This window comes from Moschus berezovskii, chromosome 16, assembly GCF_049115385.1.
Source record: "Moschus berezovskii isolate FMDL1 chromosome 16, NW_MosBer_1.0, whole genome shotgun sequence".
In the NCBI taxonomy this organism is placed as follows: domain Eukaryota; kingdom Metazoa; phylum Chordata; class Mammalia; order Artiodactyla; family Moschidae; genus Moschus; species Moschus berezovskii.
Genome location: NC_142475.1, coordinates 17,790,506 through 17,811,597, shown reverse-complemented (window position 1 = coordinate 17,811,597; position 21,092 = coordinate 17,790,506). Strand labels below are relative to the sequence as shown.

The window sequence follows — 21,092 nt, the reverse complement described above, 5'->3', positions numbered from 1 at the left end:
GAAAACATCCTGTCCACACAGTCAGACATCCTGAAAATTATAGGGGAACATCCCACCCTGGTCATAGTCAAGGTAGGAGAGTTAGTTCCAAGAAGGAAAGTTATTTTGCTTCTCCTAAATTCTACACTGTTTTGTGTGTGTGTGTGTCTGTGTATGAGCCTTTTGCTACCTGTCTCACCAGTTTCAGAGTTTTTCTCAACTCTACTGCACTCAAGGGGTTTGGGATTTCTCTCTGAATCATAGGCATAAAGATTTGCCAGGAAGTCCCTGAGTTATCTTAGTGAGAGTCCCTTGGACTGCAAGGAGATCCAACCAGTCCATTCTAAAGGAGATCAATCCTGGGTGTTCATTGGAAGGACTGATGCTAAAGCTGAAACTCCAATACTTTGGCCACCTCATGAGAAGAGTTGACTCACTGGAAAAGACTCTGATGCTGGGAGGGATTGGGAGCAGGAGGAGAAGGGGACAAAAGAGAATGAGGTGGCTGGATGGCATCACCAACTCAATGGACATGAGTTTGAGTGAACTCCGGGAGTTGGTGATGGACACGAAGGCCTGGTGTGCTGTGATTCATGGGGTCGCAAAGAGTCGAACACGACTGAGCGACTGAACTGAACTGAACTGATTTTAAATCTTCTCCAGGGGCTGGTTAGGGATTGTGTGACCAGCTCACAGAATGGAGTGCCAAGTTTCTTCTGCAGGTGAGATGTCCTGGCCTCGGCCATATCTGGTCAAGGACTTCATATTAATAAATTCTCTAAAGTGCATCTTTCTTCCATGATGCTCAAAGTCAACTCTAAGCCTTAGAGAAGATACTTTTCCACTTGAAAATCACCCCCCCACCCAAAGTTGGCTTGGCTTCCCCGGTTCATGATGTCACCGTAAGAGAAATAACCCAGCTACAGGTTGGGTCCACACCCGGCCCACTACTTCCGTAACAGTGCAGCCGGCCTCTGACTCATCCTCAACTTGTGAATGATTCATGCACATGAGCCAGCTCGGTGCATCCCTGCCACCCCCACCCCTGGAGTTTTCCCCCATAATTCTCTACTACAGCCAGAGCTACCAGCACCCTGCCCCTCATCCTACTTCCTCCTCTCCACGCTTCTCAGGGTGTAGAGGAGCTAGCTTGGAGATGGCCTCCCCAGTCCCTCTCAGCAAGAGTCACTGATGCCAAAAGAAAGCAGGGGAAAGTCTCCAGAGCAAGGGTTTTGCAATCAGGCAGGTCGTGGGTGAAGTTTAAGCTCCTTCGGATGTTGGTTGTGTAGCCTTAGATCAGGTGTATCCATTGAGGTCTCTACTCTTTGTTTTTCTCATGTGTAAAACGGGAAAATAACTGGACTAATTTCTCGGGGGGGGTGAATCACATGGGGCACGGAAGGCATGTAGCACATAGAAAGCGCTTCATGAGAGAGGTGTTATTAGCATTTCTAATACCCAGACGCTCAGCGCCACACGGAGGCACTGGCGGCCCAGCCCACTGAGAACAGCCCCAGGCTTGCACCCAGTGATCCGCTCCTACTGTCTCACACCTCATCCCACTTGCTCCTTCTCTCCAGCAAGTCCCCAGAATCAGCCATCCTCCTGCCTGACTTGATGACATGGCACTGGTGCGTCCTTCTGTCTAAAACACTCTTCCTCTTCTTATCCCCGTCATCCCTTTTGCCTGGCTGACTTCTCACCGCTTCCAGGAGAAGCCTTGCTGAGCTCCCCACGACCCCGCCCCACCCCAATCTGATTAGGTTCCCTCTTGACGCTGTTAAAAGCTGTATCTCTTTGGAACACTGTCTATAATCATATCATTACAAATGTAACCATGTGTATACCTCCGCCCCACACGTATAAGTTCCATAAGGGTAGAAGGGTAGGAATCATGTTCATCATGGCGCGCTCATCACCTAGGAAATGGCTTGACACATAGTGTGAATGAATGAGAGAAAGAGTAGGAAGAAAGAGCGAGAGAGAAGGGAACAAGGAGGGAGGGAGGAAAGGAGAGAGGGAAGGTAACTGACTCCTGGCCACACGTGAACCATCTGAATCACACCATTTTAGGTCCTGGCCACACTGGCTCAGCTCACAAGACTGGGATTCTATATCAACCTGCCTAGACAGTTTGAGGCCCTGTTTCTGGATCTTAGCCAGCACTGTGCAGCCTAACAAACAAACAACCACTTCCAGACCCTTCTTTAGAGTATTAGATGCTGCTTTCAGACCCACCAGGCAGTGCCTAAGGTCGTGCAGGGCATAAGCTTAACTCCTTGAAACATGCCCCAGTTACCTGCCTGCCTTTGCATATTTCTCCTCACCTGATTCTCACGTGGTCCTCTGTCCCCTGGCCACCTAGCCATGGTGGCTGCCTGGACCTCGGCTAAGTTCACACATACTCACATCCTAAAGATGGTAGATGCAGCCCCAGCCCCATCCACAGCGAAGCCTGGGGTTGTCTCTCCTCCACTGCTGTGTGGCTGAAACCCCAGCAGATCTCACGCTTCTGGTTCTGAATTCTGGAGGAGCTGGGGTTCGGGGTTACCATTAGTACTTCTAGGGCATTCAAGGAGCCTAACTGTCAGTGTAACATCCAGGTAGAATTTCTCACCAACTTCTCACGGAATATGGTAGAAATTTGACATATCTATGAATTTCTAAAACAACTCATTTGAAAAATATTAATTTTTCATGAAGCTTCTTACTTGCTCAGGGTTTCCCTACCACAATCATGTTAAAATAATTCATGTTAAAGCTCAGCCCCAGCTCATGACACACACATGTTTCAGTCTTATTCCACCTAGGCTAATCTCCATGTCTAGCTCTGGGGAAATGCATGCTCAGAGCCAATCAACCAACCTAAACACCAGTCCAGGAACCTCAGTCCTTGGCACGGAATGGAAGATGCTGCCTGCCCGCCAGAACATAGGTCTCCTTACAGGTGGGAACAGGAGAAGGTCCAGAAGAGATATAGTTCAGGTTCAGCTTTAAAATGGGCTTCCCAGGTAACTCAGCTGGGAAAGAGCCCGCCTGCGACGTGGAAGACCCCAATTGAATTCCTGCACAGGGAAGTTCCCCTGGAGAAGGGATAGGCTGCCCACTCCAGTATTCTTGGGCTTCCCTGATGGCTCAGACAGTAAAGAATCCTCCCACAATATGGGAGACCTGGGTTCGATCCCTGAGTTGGGAAGATCCCCTGGAGGAGGGCGTGGCAACTCACTCCAGTATTCTAGCCTGGAGAATCCCCATGGACAGAGGAGCCTGGCGGACTACAGTCCATGGGGACTCAAAGAACGACTAAGCACACACACAGCTTCAAAGTAATGAGACCGGTTGAGGTATGTGCCTGGGGAATTGCAGGGGTCCCCAACCTTTGGGATCTAATGCCTGATGATCTGAGGTGGAGTTGATGTAATAATAATAATAGAAATAAAATGTGCGCATTTATAATAAGTGTAATGTGCTTAAATCATCCTGAAATCACCCTCCTCCCCTCAGCCCCTAGCCATGGAATAATTGTCTTCCACATAACCAGTCCCTGGTGCCAAAAAGGGTGGTGGCCAATGGGGAAACAGACCATTTTGCCAGATGGCCGTCCTTTCTGTCGCCCGTCACGGGTCACCGTCCCCCTCCCCCAGTCTTTGTTCGCACTGATGCTCCTGAACGGGAAAACTTCTCCCTTCTCCTCCACCTGGTTACACTCCGCCCATCTTCTAGGTCCATCCTTGAAGCTTCCTGAGACTTCTCCAGACTGTGCCGACCTGCCTTTCTGAACTCTTAGGGCCCTTAGCACACATCCCTATCTCAACTTGCTCTAGAAATTGCTCCAGAGCTGTCTCATATATGTTTCTCCCGATCGTATTTCAAACTCCTTGAGGGCAGGGCCATGTCTGGAGCTGCTCCACAGGGTGAGCTTGTGTTGATCCTCATAAGCCCTCTCTCCTTTCATGGACTTGGAGCTAAGGTCCTCCTGATCATCTCTCCCATCTCATTACCACACGTTTTCTAGCTCTCTGACCTCACAGGAAGTGGGGAGGGTGAAATGGGACCACCTAGAACTCTCTGGTATCATGTATGTCAACCAGAGGTGTGGCTGTTTATATCCCCCAAAGGTTTCTGCTGTGAGTGGGAAGCCACATGCTTTTCAGGAAGGAAGGACAGCCTATCAGTTCAATGAGCTCAGCTACTGGGTTGTGTGGGGTGACAGGTACAGGGGCCATCAGAGAGGCTGAGAGAGGCCAAACGACTCTGTATAAGAGACGTGGAGGGAGCTACCCAGGTGAAGGAGTCTTCCACAGGAGGAGAGACTAGAAAGAGGAGGGAGCTGGAGCGAGAGCCAGTGTGGCTACAAGTTTGAGCAGACAGACTGGGAGGACATGAAACTGGGGATCATAAAGGGAGAAGAAGCCAACGCGAGGGGTGAAGCTGAGGGGAAAAGAAAGATGTGTCAAAGGACAATTTTAAAGAAGGTCATGCTGTGTGGAATATCATAGATACCCCCGGTCCCTCCCTTTGAAAACTTCAGTAAAAAATTGACATCGTTCCTTGCTGTTTTTAGAATCACACATGTGGCTTTTGGGGCTCACTTTTCTCAATAAGACTGCAGGGGTTCTCCTGGTGGGAGTGGGTCAATGCAAAGACTTTCAATGAAGCCCAGCATGGAAACATGTTATTTTTTCTTTTCTTTTCTCTCTCTATCTCTAAGACTAAAGGAAAATACAATTCGTGAGAATAAAAAACAAAAAGTTACCCTGAGTCCCACCAGGTTAACACTATTTTCCCCTGTTTTTTTTTTTTTTTTTAAATCCTGATTGAGCCGTCAAGAAATGTATTCTTAACCCAGGACCCAGGAAGAACTCTGAGACAGAGCAGGCTCCCCAACTCCAGCAACCTCTGTTGTCCCCGTGGACAGCTGGTTGCTGATAGTGGTTGAATCAGCAGGAAGACCCCTTATGCCCAGCGGTTCTGAAGACCACTTGCCTGGCCCTTCTCGGGAAGACGGAGGGCTGAGCAGGAGGCGCTCCAGCCTTCGGGGGGAAAGCATTGGCCCCAGCAGCCGCACCCCATGGGTGCAGAACACACTCGCACGCATCATTTAATTCCAGAAACTGAAGCAAGCCAAGAGCAACAGCTTGTGATCTGTGGGTGTCAAACACGCCAGAAAGTGGTCAGTGTGTCAGTGACAGATGGGAGGGGAGATATTCCCTAGCAACGTAGCGGGGGCAGCTGAGGGCCTCCATTTTGAAACCTGTGGCTTTCCTCAGGCGAGGAGAACTGGCCACGCCAGGTGGCCCTCAGGGAAGTCTGCGTCTTAGGCCTCTGAGCCTGCAGGTCAGGGGTGGCTACTTTAAAAATAAACCCGGGTGACTGTTACCCTGGCTCAGCTCACGCATTTGCAGCCTTGGGCTCGAGATGTTTGGCCACGGCTATGATTTGCATTCACCAAAAATAGTCATTTCAGCATCTGAGAGTGAGCTCAGCAAGGAAGAGCGGATCCCATTGCTGACTCCTCCCCTGCTGCCGTTTCTCTCTGTGGAACCAAACAGATCATCTCGGTCCTCACTCTTCCCTCCCACCTCAGTCACACTTGCTCAGGCTTAGCTGTCTTCACTTGACAGAAGTTTATTTTGGACTGTTTCATGCCCCAGACGCTATGAGATGCTGAGCATTCGAAGGTGAACAAAATGGATGTGGCTCCTGCCCTCCAGGGCCCTAGAGCCTTATTGGGTGTGTACTAGTCTCCTGTAGCTGCTGTAACAAAGACCACGAAGGTGCTGGCTTAAAACAACAGAAATTCATTGTCTCACAGTTCTGGAGGCCAGAAGTCCAAAATCAAGGCATTGGCAGGGCCTAGTTCCTTCCAAAGTCTCTACTGAAGAATTCTGCCTCACCTCTTCCGAGCTTCTGGGGTTTGCTGGCAACCCTTGGCTTTTTTGGTGTATCAATGCCTCATTCCAACCTCTGCCTCTGTCTTCACGTGGCCTTCTCCCCGTGGGCCTGTGTGTCTGTGTCTAAATGTCCTTCCTCTTATAAGGACACCAGTGATACTGGATTTAGAACCCACCCTACACCAATACGACCTCATCTTGACTAAGTTACATCTGCAAAGACACTCTTTCCCAGTAAGGGTCACATTCTAAGGTTCAGGTGGATATGCATTTGGGGGAGGGGAGGCAGACACTGTTCAGGGATGCATGAAGCTTGCAGTCTGTTTTCTTCTCCTGGATAAGAACCCAGATAAGCCGGGGCCTGGAGAGAGGAGAGTGAGAAGACAGCACGGCAACAAGAAGAGGGGCAGTGGGGAAAAGGGGAGGGGAGGGGGGTCTTCAGATGGAGAGGACAGCCGCCTTCTGTGGGAAGGGCCAGGGAAGGGAGTGGCTGGGCTGTCCTTGGGGGCCAGTCCCCACACACAGACACGCACACATAGACACACACACACACCTCCCCACCTTCTCATGCATCTCAAGCACTTGGGGGCCCCTTTCAACCAAGGGGATGAGGCTTGGACAGCTCTGTGGAGATGCAGCAATAGGAGGAGTCGAATAGAGCCAGCTGGAATTGCTGTCTGAGCTGAGGCCATGGTGGACCACCGCCTGTGTAACTGCAGGTGGAATTACACAGGAACAGAACAGAATCACAGAGTGGGCTTCTTTCAGCTGAGGCCCAGAGAGCTGCTCTCTGAGACGGTGGCTGTCAGAATGGGACACAGACTGGGAGGAAGTTCACAGCAGAGAGGCAGAGGCGGGGGCTCGTCTGGCCGAAGCAGAAGCGAGCAAAGGAGAGCGACACTAAACGGAGCAAAGGGGAAGGCCCGGGCTGGAGTCTCAGCTTGTCACTGTGGACGTGGAAGTGGGAGTGTTAGTCGCTCCTTGTGTCCAACTCTGACTCTCTGCGACCCCATGGACTGTAGCACACCAATCTCTTCTGTCCTTGGAATTTATATATATATATATGTGTATGTGTGTGTGTGTCTGAGCCGGCGGCGCAGACGCAAGAGATGCTGGCTCCGCGCAACCGACCACACACAGAAGCGCGGCCGAGAGGAGCTACCCCACGCCCAAGGTCAGGGCGATGGCCGAGAGGAGCTGTCCCACGTCCAAGAGGCGGTGGCTACGCGGGCACAGGAGGGCCGAGAGGAGCTACTCCACGTTCAAGGTCAGGAGGGCGGCCTTGAGAAGATACCCCTTGTCCAAGGTAAGGTATAGCGGCTGCACTTTGCTGGAGCAGCTGTGAAGAGATTTTCCACGACCAAGGTAAGAGAAACCCAAATAAGACGGTAGGTATTGCGAGGGGGCATCAGAGGGCAGACACACTGAAATCATAATCACAAAAAACTAGTTGATCTGATCACATGGACCACTGCCCTGTCTAACTCAGTGAAACTAAGCCATGCCGTCTGGGGCCACCCAAGACGGACAGGTCATGGTGGAGAGGTCTGACAGAATGTGGTCCACTGGAGAAGAGAATGGCAAACCACTTCAGTATACTTGCCTTGAGAACCCCATGAACAGTATCAAAAGGCAAAATGATAGGATACTGAATGAGGAATTCCCCAGGTCGGTAGGTGCCCAGTATGCTACTGGAGATCAGTGGAGAAATAACTCCAGAAAGAATGAAGGGATGGAGCCAAAGCGAAACAAATACCCAGTTGTGGATGTGACTGGTGATAGAAGCAAGGTCCGATGCTGTAAAGAGCAATATTGCATAGGAACCTGGAATGTTAGGTCTGTGAATCAAGGCAAATTGGAAGTGGTCAAACAGGAGATGGCAAGAGTGAACATAGACATTCTAGGAATCAGTGAACTAAAATGGACTGGAATGGGTGAATTTAACTCAGATGACCATTATATCTACTACTGTGGGCAGGAATCCCTTAGAAGAAATGGAGTAGCCATCATGGTCAACAAAAGAGTCCAAAATGCAGTACTTGGATGCAATCTTAAAAACAACAATGATTTCTGTTTGTTTCCAAGGCAAACCATTCAATATTACAGTAATCCAAGTCTATGCCCCAACCAGTAATGCTGAAGAAGCCAAAGTTGAGCGGTTCTATGAAGACCTACAAGACCTTTTAGAACTAACACACAAAAAAGATGTCCTTTTCATTATAGGGGACTGGAATGCAGAAGTAGGAAGTCAAGAAACACCTGGAGTAACAGGCAAATTTGGCCTTGGAGCACGGAATGAAGCAGGGGAAAGGCTAATAGAGTTTTGCCAAGAGAACGCACTGGTCATAGCAAACACCCTCTTCCAACAACACAAGAGAAGACTCTACACATGGACATCACCAGATGGTCAACACTGAAATCAGATTGATTATATTCTTTGGAGCCAAAGATGGAGAAACTGTATACAGTTAGCAAAAACAAGACCAGGAGCTGACTGTGGCTCAGATCATGAACTCCTTATTGCCAAATTCAGACTGAAATTGAAGAAAGTAGGGAAAACTACTAGACAATTCAGATATGACCTAAATCAAATCCCTTATGATTATACAGTGGAAGTGAGAAATAGATTTAAGGGACTAGATCTGATAGATAGAGTGCCTGATGAACTCTGGACGGAGGTTCGTGACATTGTACAGGAGACAGGGACCAAGACCATCCCCATGGAAAAGAAATGCAAAAAAGCAAAATGGCTGTCTGAGGAGGCCTTACAAATAGCTGTGAAAAGAAGAGAAGTGAAAAGCAAAGGAGAAAAGGAAAGATATAAGCATCTGAATGCAGAGTTCCAAAGAATAGCTAGGAGAGATAAGAAAGCCTTCCTCAGCGATCAATGCAAAGAAATAGAGGAAAACAACAGAATAGGAAAAACAAGAGATCTTTTCAAGAAAATTAGAGATATCAAGGGAACATTTCATGCAAAGATGGGCTCAATAAAGGACAGAAATGGTATGGACCTAAACAAGCAGAAGATATTAAGAAGAGGTGGCAAGAATACACAGAAGAACTGTACAAAAAAGATCTTCACGACCAAGATAATCACGATGGCATGATCACTCACCTGGAACCAGACATCTTGGAATGTCAAGTCAAGTGGGCCTTAGAGAGCATCACTACGAACAAAGCTAGTGGAGGTGATGGAATTCCAATTGAGCTATTTCAAATCCTGAAAGATGATGCTGTGAAAGTCTGCACTCAATATGCCAGCAAATTTGGAAAACTCAGCAGTGGCCACAGGACTGGAAAAGGTCAGTCTTCATTCCAATCCCAAAGAAAGGCAATGCCAAAGAATGCTCAAACTACCACACAGTTGCACTCATCTCACACGCTAGTAAAGTCATGCTCAAAATTCTCCAAGCCAGGCTTCAGCAATATGTGAACCGTGAACTTCCAGATGTTCAAGCAGGTATTAGAAAAGGCAGAGGAACCAGAGATCAAATTGCCAACATCCGCTGGATCATCGAAAAAGCAAGAGAGTTCCAGAAAAACATCTATTTCTGCTTCATTGACTATGCCAAAGCCTTTGGCTGTGTGGATCACAATAAACTGTGGAAAATTCTGAAAGAGATGGGAATACCAGACCACCTGACCTGCCTCTTGAGAAACCTGTATGCAGGTTAGAACTGGACATGGAACAACAGACTGGTTCCAAATAGGAAAAGGAGTACGTCAAGGTTGTATATTGTCACCCTGCTTATTTAATTTATATGCAGAGTACATCATGAGGAACCCTGGGCTGGAAGAAGCACAAGCTGGAATCAAGATTGCTAGGAGAAATATCAATAACCTCAGATATGCAGATGACACCACCCTTATGGCAGAAAGTGAAGAAGAACTCAAAGGCCTCTTGATGAAAGTGAAAGAGGAGAGCGAAAAGGTTGGCTTGAAGCTCAACATTCAGAAAACAAAGATCATGGCATCTGGTCCCATCACTTCATGGGAAATAAATGGGGAAACAGTGGAAACAGTGTCAGACTTTATTTTGGGGGGCTCCAAAATCACTGTGGATACTGATTGCAGCCATGAAATGAAAAGACGCTTACTCCTTGGAAGGAAAGTTATGACCAACCTAGGTAGCATATTAAAAAACAAAGACATTACTTTTCCAACAAAGGTCCATCTAGTCAAGGCTATGGTTTTTCCCATGGCCATGTATGGATGTGAGAGTTGGACTGTGAAGAAAGCTGATCGCCGAAGAATTGATGCTTTTGAACTGTGGTGCTGGAGGAGACTCTTGAGAGTCCCTTGGACTGCAAGGAGACGCAACCAGTCCATTCTAAAGGAGATCAATCCTGGGTGTTCATTGGAAGGACTGATGCTAAAGCTGAAACTCCAATACTTTGGCCACCTCATGCGACAAGTTGACTCACTGGAAAAGACTCTGATGCTAGGTGGGATTGAGGGTGGGAGGAGACGGGGACAACAGAGAATGAGATGGCTGGATGGCATCACCAACTTGATGGATATGAGTTTGAGTGAACTCCGGGAGTTTGATGGACAGGGAGGCCTGGCGTGCTGTGATTCATGGGGTCGCAAAGAGTCGGACACGACTGAGCAACTGAGCTGAACTGAACTGATGTGTGTGTGTGTGTGTGTATATATTAGGCCTGAGGGCTTCCCAGGTGGCGCTAGTGGTAAAGAACCTACCTGCCAATGCAGGTAGATGTAAGAGACACAGGTTCAATCCCTATTCGGGTCGGGAAGATCCCTGGAGGAGGGCCTGGCAACCCACTCCAGTATTCTTGCCTGGAGGATCCCAAGGACAGAGGAGCCTGGTGGGCTACAGTCCACAGGGTTGTATTGAGTCGGACACGACTGAAGCAACTTAGCACGCACAACACACATACAAGGCCTAACATAAAGGGAGTGGTTGTCACTGTTACTGTTTGTTACCGAATAGCCCTGGAGTGGCTGTCTGACCGACACAGCGAACAATCAGTCCCAGTTCGGTGATTCAGGAATCTTGACATGAAGAGGAAAACTGTAGACTTTAGGAATCACATGAGTGATCCTGACCACGCCAGGATCGAGAGCCTTGCCTCTGAGCCCCAAATTATAAACTCATGGCCACTGGCACCACCCATTCCCCGGCCCATTGGTCCCTTGTCCTTGGCCTGTCTCAGGCTGCCCCAGCCTCCTGACGAGGAGCCAGGGCCTAAAGCTTTGGTCCAACAATGTTTTACTGTCAATTTGATATTTCTGTCTCTCTGAATGGCTCCTACTCTGCATTTAAAATGTGAAGACACTTAATCAGACACCATCAATGTCTAGGCCTTCTTCTCAAGACAGAATCCTTGAGACCAGCAGCATCAGCAACACCAGAAATTTATTAGAAATACAAATTCTCATCCCATCCCAGACCTAGTGAATGAGAGACTCTGAGGGTGGGGTCCAGCCGTCTGTTTTAACAAGGCGTCCAGGTGATCCTGATGTGCAGTGAGGTTTGAGAACCACTGCAGCGCTCTGTTAGGGCATTGTTGTTGCTGCTATTTAGTTGCCAAGTCATGTTATGACTCCTTTGCAACCCCATGGACTATAGCCTGACAAGGCTCCTCTGTCCATGGGATTTCCCAGTCAAGAATATTGGAGTGGGCTGCCGTTTCTTTCTCCAGGGAATCTTCCCAACCCAGCAATCAAAACCACATCTCCTGCATTGGCAGGCAGATTCTTTACCATTGAGCCACTGGGGAAACCCGCACTGGGCATTGTACCAGGGGTCAATGGTACCCCTACCAGGTAGGTCACATGGCTCATTGGGAAGTCAATTTACTAACCTATCTATTCTTCCTCCCCTCTGTGTGGTTGGTCACACAGGATATAAGGCTTACTAATTAATTAAACAAATATTGAGTGCCTATTCTATGCCACAGAATGAGCCAAAAAGTGGAGTACAGTGGGGAACAAGCCACTTGGGGCCTGATATCCTGAAGCTAACAGAGAAGACTTTAAACTGATTATCACCAGTAAGTGATAACTTATAAAACTTGCAGAGTTTTTTTTTTTTTTTCCCCCAGAATCAGGCCTTCTCAAAATTTAATTTTCATGCAAGTTACCTGGGATCTCATTAAAATGAAGATTCCACTTTGGTAGATCTGCCGTGGGGCCTGAGAGTCTGCATTCCTTTATTTTTTATTTTTATTTTATTGGAGTAGAGTTTATTAACAATACTGTTAGTTTCAGGTATACAGCAAAGTGATTCAGCTATACATGTACATGTATCCATTTTTTTTCAAATCCTTTTCCCACTTAGGTTATTACAGAGTATTGAGCAGATTTCCCTGTGTTATACAAAAGATCCTTGTTGGCAAATATCGCAGTGTGTATATGTCAATCCCAAATTCGCAATCAGTCCCTTCCCACCACCCTTCCCACCAGTAACTATAAGTTTGTTCTCTAAACCTATGAGTCTGTTTCTGTTTTGTAGATAAATTTATTTGCTTCACTTCTGTTTTAATTCCACTATAAGTGATATCATATGACGTTTGTCTTTCTCTGTCTGACTCACTTCACTTAGTATGATAATCTCCAGGTCTATTCATATTGCTGCAAATGACATTATTTCATCCTTTTTAATGGCTGAGTACTATTCCACATCTTCTTTATCCATTCATCTGTTGATGGACATTTAGGTTGCTTCCATGTCTTGGCTATTATAAACAGCACTGCAATGAACATTGGGGTACATGTTTTCTTTCAAACCATGTTTTTTCCTTGATATATGCCCAGGAGTAAGACTGCTGGATCATATGGTAGCTCTATTTTTAGTTTCTTAACAAGCCTCCATACTGTTCTCCATAGTGGCTGCACCAATTTACATTCCCACCAACAGTATAGGAGGCTTCCCTTTCCTCCACACCCTCTCCTGCATTTATTGTTTGTAGGCCATTTTTTTTTCTTTCTTTCATTTGTAGATCTTTTGATGATGGCCCTTCTGACTGGTGTGAGGTGATATCTCATAGTTTTGATTTCCAGGGGATCTTCCCCCCCAGAGATCAAACCTGGGTCTCCTGCATTACAGGCAAACTCTACCTACTGAGCCACCAGAGAAGCCTATAATAATGAGCATCTTTTCATGTGCCTCTTGGCCATCTATATGTCTTTGGAGAAATGTCACTTGGATCATCTGCCCATTTCTTGATTGGATTGTTTATTTTTTCTTATATTGAGCTGTATGAGCTGTTTGTATGTTCTAGAGATTAATCCTTTGTGGTCCATAACATTCGCAACAAGCTCTCGGGTGAGTCTGAGGCTGCCTGCCTGAAGCTACACTTTGAGTAGCAAACCTCTTAAGGCAATTTCCTATGTTACTAAATTCTGAGGCTTCCCTGGTGGCTCAGGGGTAAAGAATCCGCCTTCAATGCAAAAGATGCAGGTTTGACCCCTGGATTGGGAATATTCCCTGGAGAAGGAAATGACCACTCACTCCAGTACTCTTGCCTGGGAAATCCCATGGACAGAGGAGCCTGGAGGGCTCCAGTCCATGGGGTCACAAAGAGCTGGACATGACTGAGCGACTAAACAGCAACCACCACCACATTCTAGCCCAGACTTTCTCTGATAGGAAAAAGCGGAAGGAATTATCGTCTTCATTTTCAAGTGAGAAAACCAAGGTCCTAAGACTTTCTTATATCAAGGCCTTGTGCACCAGAACCCAGGAGCTCCTCGCACCTCTGCTGAGTTATATCTCGAGTTGCTGGCAACCCAGACAAAGGAGGCAGGCAGCTCTGTCATTAGCCTCCAGCTCTCGTTTTATCACAGAACCGCACCATTCCCCCTGTTCCAGACCTGATGTGGGGGCGACAGTTGCTGGATTCTGCCTTTTGCCCAGGACTTTGATAAGAAAACAGATGTCATTTTGCGATGCTGCCAATCAAAAGGAGCTCTTGGGTCAGCACTGAATGATAAGGCAGGCGCGGCCCCCAGTCCTGAAGAGGGAAGAATACCACCGGCGCTTTGTAGGCCCTCTCACTCCCTCTGCTTTGAAAAAGAAAAGCCTCTCAATCTCTTTCCTACAGAGAAGGGAAAAACGGGGCGCAGGCTTTTCTTGGCTTGTTTCCAGTCGGGGCAGCTGGAATCTATTGGATGCATTCAAACAGACCCTCTTTCCCAAGATAGACTGGATAAGTGCTGTGTTTCATTCGAGAACTCTATTTCCCCTCTTGGGCCTCCCCACTCCAGGTCCACTTCCCCCCCAGGTCCACCCTTTACCCCTAGCAACCAGGCTCTGTTTCTTGCCTACACTAAACTCTCTCAAGGTCTGGGGAGGTCCCAGATTTTAGGGACTCTTCCTTTTGGAGATTCCATCCAACACCATGTCGAACATAGAAGAAAATATCCACATCTCACATGTTCCATAGCTGGCCAATTTGAACAGATTATTTAATATTTTAGCTGTAAAAAATATGATGTGACTTTTGTAATTCTGCTTTTGCAATGCTTTCGTCTACAAGGAATACATCCAATTTACGACTGGCTGTGATTTTTCAACCATCATTATGCAAACTAGAAAACCTCTCAAAGTAAGAAAAGCAGGCCTTATTGTTTTTAAGCATCATGAATTTTTTATGAATTCCAAATTTAACTATTCATGAAGCTTAGTGTGATATTTTTGCAGACATTTAATCGAATCTCCATTAATTTCAATTTTGTAGTTTTCTTTTCTCCCTTTGGCGTTCCCCACAAGTTTTTAAAAGGGCCTTAAATACTTCTGTGGGCTCTTGAGGGCACTTAATGGCTAAAGTAGCATCAAATCAGGTGAGTGAGGCTGGTGAGAAGTTTAGTGGATGCCCCTTGAAGGAACCACTTACCAGCGCAGAGAATCTTCAAGGCACTTCACTTAGTTCCCGCATGTCCTGACCTCCAAAGATCCAGTTTCATGTAAAAATCTGGTTGCCATGGTGCCGGGGAATCTCAAACTGTATGGGAGGAACTAGGGGAAGTCATCTAGTCCAGTGGCTTTGTTCACGTCAACTAAATTTTATTTACAGAAAGGGTGCTGAGCAGTGGGTAAGGGAAATATGGCTCAGTCTGGGCTGAAAGGGGTCCCTGAGATGGGGTGGGACGGGGTGGTACTGAGGCAGGCAATGGGAGTCAGGCAGCAGCTGATTCTAGGTCCCGTATGTTGAGTGTTAACAGACACTGTGCCGTCGGCCTGGGTGTCAGATGGCTCTCCACTCCTGGCTCAGCTTCTTTATCCTGTGTGCGTGCTCAGTCGCTCAGTCGTATCCAACTCTTTGCGACCCCCTGGACTATAGCTTAAGTCCAACCTAGGCTATGACCTAAGTTATAAGCTATGACCAACCTAGTGCAGTTCAGTCGCTCAGTTGTATCCGACTCTTTGCGACCCCGTGAATCGCAGCCTGCCAGGCCTCCCTGTCCATCACTCCCGGAGTTCACTCAAATTCATGTCCATTGAGTCAGTGATGACATCCAGGCATCTCATTCTCTGTTGTCCCCTTCTCCTCCCACCTCCAATCCCTCCCAGCATCAGAGTCTTTTCCAATGAGTCAACTCTTCACATGAGGTGGCCAAAGTATTGGAATTTCAGCTTTAGCATCAGTCTTTCCAAGGAAACCCAGGACCGATCTCCTTTAGGATGGACTGGCTGGATCTCCTTGCAGTCCAAGGGACTCTCAAGAGTCTTCTCCAACACCACAGTTCAAAAGCATCAATTCTTCAGTGATCAGCTTTCTTCACAGTCCAACTCTCATATCTGTAGCATGACCACTGGAAAAACCATAGCCTTGACTAGATAGACCTTTGTTGGAAAAGTAATGTCTCTGTTTTTTAATATGCTATCTAGGTTGGTAATAACTTTCCTTCCAAGGAGTAAGCGTCTTTTAATTTCATGGCTGCAATCAGCATCTGCAGTGATATTGGAGCCCCCCAAAATAAAGTCTGACACTGTTTCCACTGTTTCCCCATCTGTTTGCCATGAAGGGATGGGACCAGATGCCATGATCTTTGTTTTCTGAATGTTGAGCTTCAAGCCAACCTTTTCACTCTCCTCTTTCACTTTCATCAAGAGGCTTTTGAGTTCTTCTTCACTTTCTGCCATAAGGATGGTGTCATTTGCATATCTGAGGTTATTGATATTTCTCCCTGCAATCTTGATTCCAGCTTGTGCTTCTTCCAGCCCAGCGTTTCTCATGATGTACTCTGCATATAAATTAAATAAGCAGGGTGACAATATACAGACTTGACGTATTTCTTTTCCTATTTGGAACCAGTCTGTTGTTTCATGTCCAGTTCTGACTGTTGCTTCCTGACCTGCATACAGATTTCTCAAGAGGCAGGTCAGGTGGTCTGGTATTCCCATCTCTTTCAGAATTTTCCACAGTTTATTGTGATCCACAGAGTCAAAGGCTTTGGCATAGTCAATAAAGCAGAAATAAATATTTTTCTGGAACCTTCTTGCTCTTTCCATGATCCAGCAGATGTTTGCAATTTGATCTCTGGTGCCTCTGCCTTTTCTAAAACCAGCTTGAACATCTGGAAGTTCATGGTTCACATATTGCTGAAACCTGGCTTGGAGAATTTTGAGCATGACTTTACTAGCGTGTGAGATGAGTGCAATTGTGCAGTAGTTTGAGCATTCTTTGGCATTGCCTTTCTTTGGGATTGGAATGAAAACTGACCTTTTCCAGTCCTGTGGCCACTGCTGAGGTTTCCAAATTTGCTGGCATATTGAGTGCAGCACTTTCACAGCATCATCTTTTAGGATTTGAAATACCTCCACTGGAATTCCATCACCTCCACTATCTTTGTTCGTAGTGATGCTTTCTAAGGCCAACTTGACTTCACATTCCAGGATGTCTGGCTCTAAGTGAGTGATCACACCATCGTGACTATCTTGGTCGTGAAGATCTTTTTTGTACAGTGATAGATAGATAGAGTGCCTGATGAACTATGAACGTTGTACAGTGATAGAGTGCCTGATGAACTATGGACGGAGGTTTGTGACATTGTACAGGAGACAGGGACCAAGACCATCCCCATGGAAAAGAAATGCAAAAAATCAAAATGTCTGTCGGAGGAGGCCTTACAAATAGCTGTGAAAGGAAGAGAAGTGAAAAGCCAAGGAGAAAAGGAAAGATATAAGCATCTGAATGCAGAGTTCCAAAGAATAGCAAGGAGAGATAAGAAAGCCTTCCTCAACAATCAATGCAAAGAAATAGAGGAAAACTTATGCGTCGAACCTGGACTGGTCACTTATGATAATATACATAATTTTTCCTCTGTTCATTTCTTTGCATTTGTGCTTTTTTAATAAAAATACTTTTAACTGTAAAAAAAAAAAAAAAGAAATAGAGGAAAACAACATAATAGGAAAGACTAGAGATCTCTTCAAGAAAATTAGAGATACCAAGGGAACATTTCATGCAAAGATGGGCTCGATAAAGGACAAAAATGGTATGGACCTAACAGAAGCAGAAGATATTAAGAAGAGGTGGCAAAAATACACAGAAGACCAACCTAGACAGCATATTAAAAAGAAGAGATATTACTTTGCTGACAAAGGTCCATCTAGTCAAAGCTATGGTTTTTCTAGTAGTCACGAATGGATGTGAGAGTTGGACTATAAAGAAATCTGATTGCCAAAGAATTGATGCTTTTGAACTGTGGTGTTGGAGAAGACTCTTGAAAGTCCCTTGGACTGCAAGGAGATCAAACCAGTCCATCCTAAAGGAGATGAGTCCTGAATATTCATTGGAAGGACTGATGCTGAAGCTGAAACTCCAATACTTTGGCCAGCTGATGTGAAGAACTGACTCATTGGATAAGACCCTGATGCTGGGAAAGATTGAAGGCAGTAGGAGAAGGGGATGACAGAGGATGAGATTGTTGGATGGCATCACTCACTCAATGGACATGAGTTTGAGCAAGGTCCGGGAGTTGGTGATGGACAGGGAAGCCTGGCGCGCTGCAGTCCATGGGGTTGCAGACACAACTGAGTGACTAAACTGAACTGAACCAAAACGCTCCTCTGTCCATGTGATTCTCCAGGAAAGAATACTGGAGTGGGTTGCCGTGTGCTCTTCCAGGGGATCTTTCCAACCTAGGGATCGAACCTGAGTCTCCCGTGTAAGACCTGCATTAGCAGGCAGATTCTTTACCACTGAGTCACCTAGGAAGCCCTCTTCATCAGGTGACCCTGGACAAATAATTTCTCGTCTCTGCCTTGGTTTCATCTCTGTAACAGGATAATAATTGTAATGCCTGCCTCTGAGCACTGTTGTCAGGATTAAATGAGATACTGCATGTAGAGCGCTTAGCACAGTGCTTGGCAGATTCCAGCGCTCAAATATTATTGTGCCCATATATGTTTATGTTTATTGGATTCTATCAAAATAATATGTATTTCATGGTTTATTATTTATATTATATCTGTATTATTTTTATTGTGGACAGAGTCCCTGTCAGTGTCTCTGCCCTTATATAGCATGATATGACTCAGATCCTAAAATATGATTTTTTAATCAGATTGCTCCAGTGCATGTTAGGACCCGCAGACACCCACCACTCTCATCTGCTCACGGGTAAATCCAATAGCAATCACTGGCTGGACGAGGGTTTTCTAAGAGAACAGTTAAAGGATGAAAATAAAAGTCTGCATCTGTCCACCCCTCCACAAACACCAAGCCAACTGGTCTTGCTGTAGCCAAGGCAACATGGCAGCAATTAAAACAAGCATTAACCACAGTTAGTGGTTCTCAATCCCGGGTGTCCACTGGAACCTCCCTGAGGCCTCTGGTGGATCCTGGGATTGGAGTGGAAGGGAGGAGGTTTTTGAGGGTGGTCTTATGGGCCAGGTTTGGAAGAGCCTAGCACTGCTTCCGTCCCACCCCATCCCTTCAGCCAGACTCCAGCAAACATCACCTCTGGGTATGAGGGGGACTGAAAAATGTGTCAAGCCCGTAGACAAGAGGAAAACCAGCCAGTCGCTGCCACCATGGATGATCTTCATGCAACAGTTAAGTTCAAAAACTGCTCTCCTGGAGCAAAAGGCAAAGAGATTTTTGAAGTTTCAAAAATTGCAGAAAGAGAAGCACATGAAACAATATCTGATGGTGGAAGAGGAGCTCGTGGGTTATGGTAATATCACAGACGCCCATCCCACATCCCAGACAAAGCGCCACAGACTCCAACACGCCCTTCAAAGTCCTACAGCGATGGCCCGGGCCTCCTTGCCTGCACTCGGCACACTCTGGCTTATGGTGTGCCCGCCTGTCTCCTCCATCAAACTGTCAGCAAGGGTTTCAAAGCCTCACCCCCGAATCCCGAGTGCCTGGCATGGTGCTTGGCACAGGGTAAACATGGCATTGGGTGACCAAGGCTACATAGGAAATGGCTGGAGGAGAAGAAAGTGAGAGACGGAGGAGCCAAATCCCACTGGTTAAGGGCACAGGCTCTGCCTCTCAGTAGCTGGGGGACCTTGAACAGGTTTCTTAACCCCTCGGTGGCTTATTTGGAAAATAGGGCTCATAATGGCAACTGCCTCGAACACTTGTTGTGAGTATGAAGTGAGTACATATATCCAAATGTGCTTATAAGAGTGTCTGACTCATAGTTAAGTCCCGGGTAAATATTGTTGCTATTTTTGTTAGTAAGACAATAAGAAATCCCACAACTGAAAGGATGTGAGGGCAGAAATGAGCAATCACAACAAGGAACGTGTTTGCACACAGAACAGGGCGTGAGGAGGAGTCTGATGGAGACACAAAATTTCCCCATGTACCGTGGCTAGGAAACTTCAAAGCCAGTAAACATCAGAGGGTGACATTTAACTTTTTACAAAGTAAATGGAACATCGCCGTTCTAGCCCCAAGCAGGCTGGGGCAGGAAATGGGTCAGCCAGAGCTGAACGGTTGACACAGGTGACTTGAGGAGTCCCACGGTGTCAAGTGGAGGCTGATGTTTTGAAGGGGGTATGAGGGGGTTTTGTGTGTGGGAGAGAGATACACCTGGGGTATCTGAGATCTACCAGATAATATCTGACACTCGCAGCAGGCAACAGAGAAGTTTTATTGCATTACAATTTCCATGATTCAGAAGTTATATTACAGAAGCTGCATGATAAGATTTCAAAGATTTGGAGGAGACTTGAAGATACAGTAGGGAAAAAACCCTGCATGGTAAGACTAGGAGGGAGATGATGCCATGACTTTCAGCTTAGTCATTCAAGGTTTAGGTTTATTTCTCACGAAAATGGAACACAGACCACTTCTGACAATACCAAGATGGGGTGTTTGATTTGTGGATTACCTGGACCCTGCTGACTCTTTCCATTCATTAACTCCCTCTCAGAAAGTGATCCAGAGATGGAAAACATGATGAGATGCCAGCTAATCAAATCTGATAAAAATGAAGGGAGTATTTTGAGCCTGCCTTCCAGGAGAGCCTGGGTGATTGGGCCATGGCCCAGGAGGACCCCAAATCCCTCCTGTTGTTAAGACCCTACAATTCAAATCCTGGAGCTGTGTTTCCTTTCAGGAGGAAAGTGGGAGCTGTGTTCCCCTCAGAGGAAAGTGGGAGCTGTGCTTCCCCTGTGAGGAAAGTGGGAGCTGTGTTCCCCCTGTGAGGAAAGTGGGAGCTGTGTTCTCCCATGAGGAAAAGTGGGAGCTGTGTTCTCCCATGAGGAAAAGTGGGAGCTGTGTTCCCCTGTGAAGAAAGTGGGAGCTGTGTTCCCCCAGAGGAAAGTGGGAGCTGTGCCCCCCATGAGGAAAGTGAGAGCTATGTTCCCCTCAGAGGAAAGTGGGAGCTGTGCTCCTCTGTGAGGAAATGGGGAGCTGTGTTCCCCCCGAGGAAAGTGGGTACCAAGTACTTAGCTGGCTTCCTTGGAGGCAAGTCTAACCCTTTGTGAGGTGTGTGTGACCAGAGCTGGAAGAATAGTCCACAATTAAAGAATGTTCCACCAGTTCTCTCCTACCTCCTGGCCAATGCCTACAACTCTATAGTCAGATAATCAGTTCTTGTCTGAAGGCTTTAACTACCATTACAGTGCAAATCCCTGGGGATGACTTTTAGCCTCTTGTGATTGAAATTTACCTTAGAAATCGAGGGCTCTGGAGAGAGGAGCTGAGAATATGGGTGGGTTTAAGTTGGAGACAGGAGAATGGACACCTTGGAGAGGAGCGAAAGAGAAACCAGAATCGCCCCAGTCCC

At 46.7% G+C, this 21,092-nt stretch overlaps 1 long non-coding RNA gene across 1 annotated transcript in view; it reads left to right on the top strand.

The window, feature by feature from the left end:
• Positions 1 to 6,848: 6,848 nt before the first annotated feature.
• Positions 6,849 to 21,092, top strand: part of LOC148775219 (uncharacterized) — a 65,959-nt gene continuing 51,715 nt past the window's right edge. The window contains exon 1 of the long non-coding RNA XR_016039299.1: positions 6,849 to 7,179. This is a non-coding gene — a long non-coding RNA (uncharacterized LOC148775219). The remainder of the gene's footprint in view (positions 7,180 to 21,092) is intronic.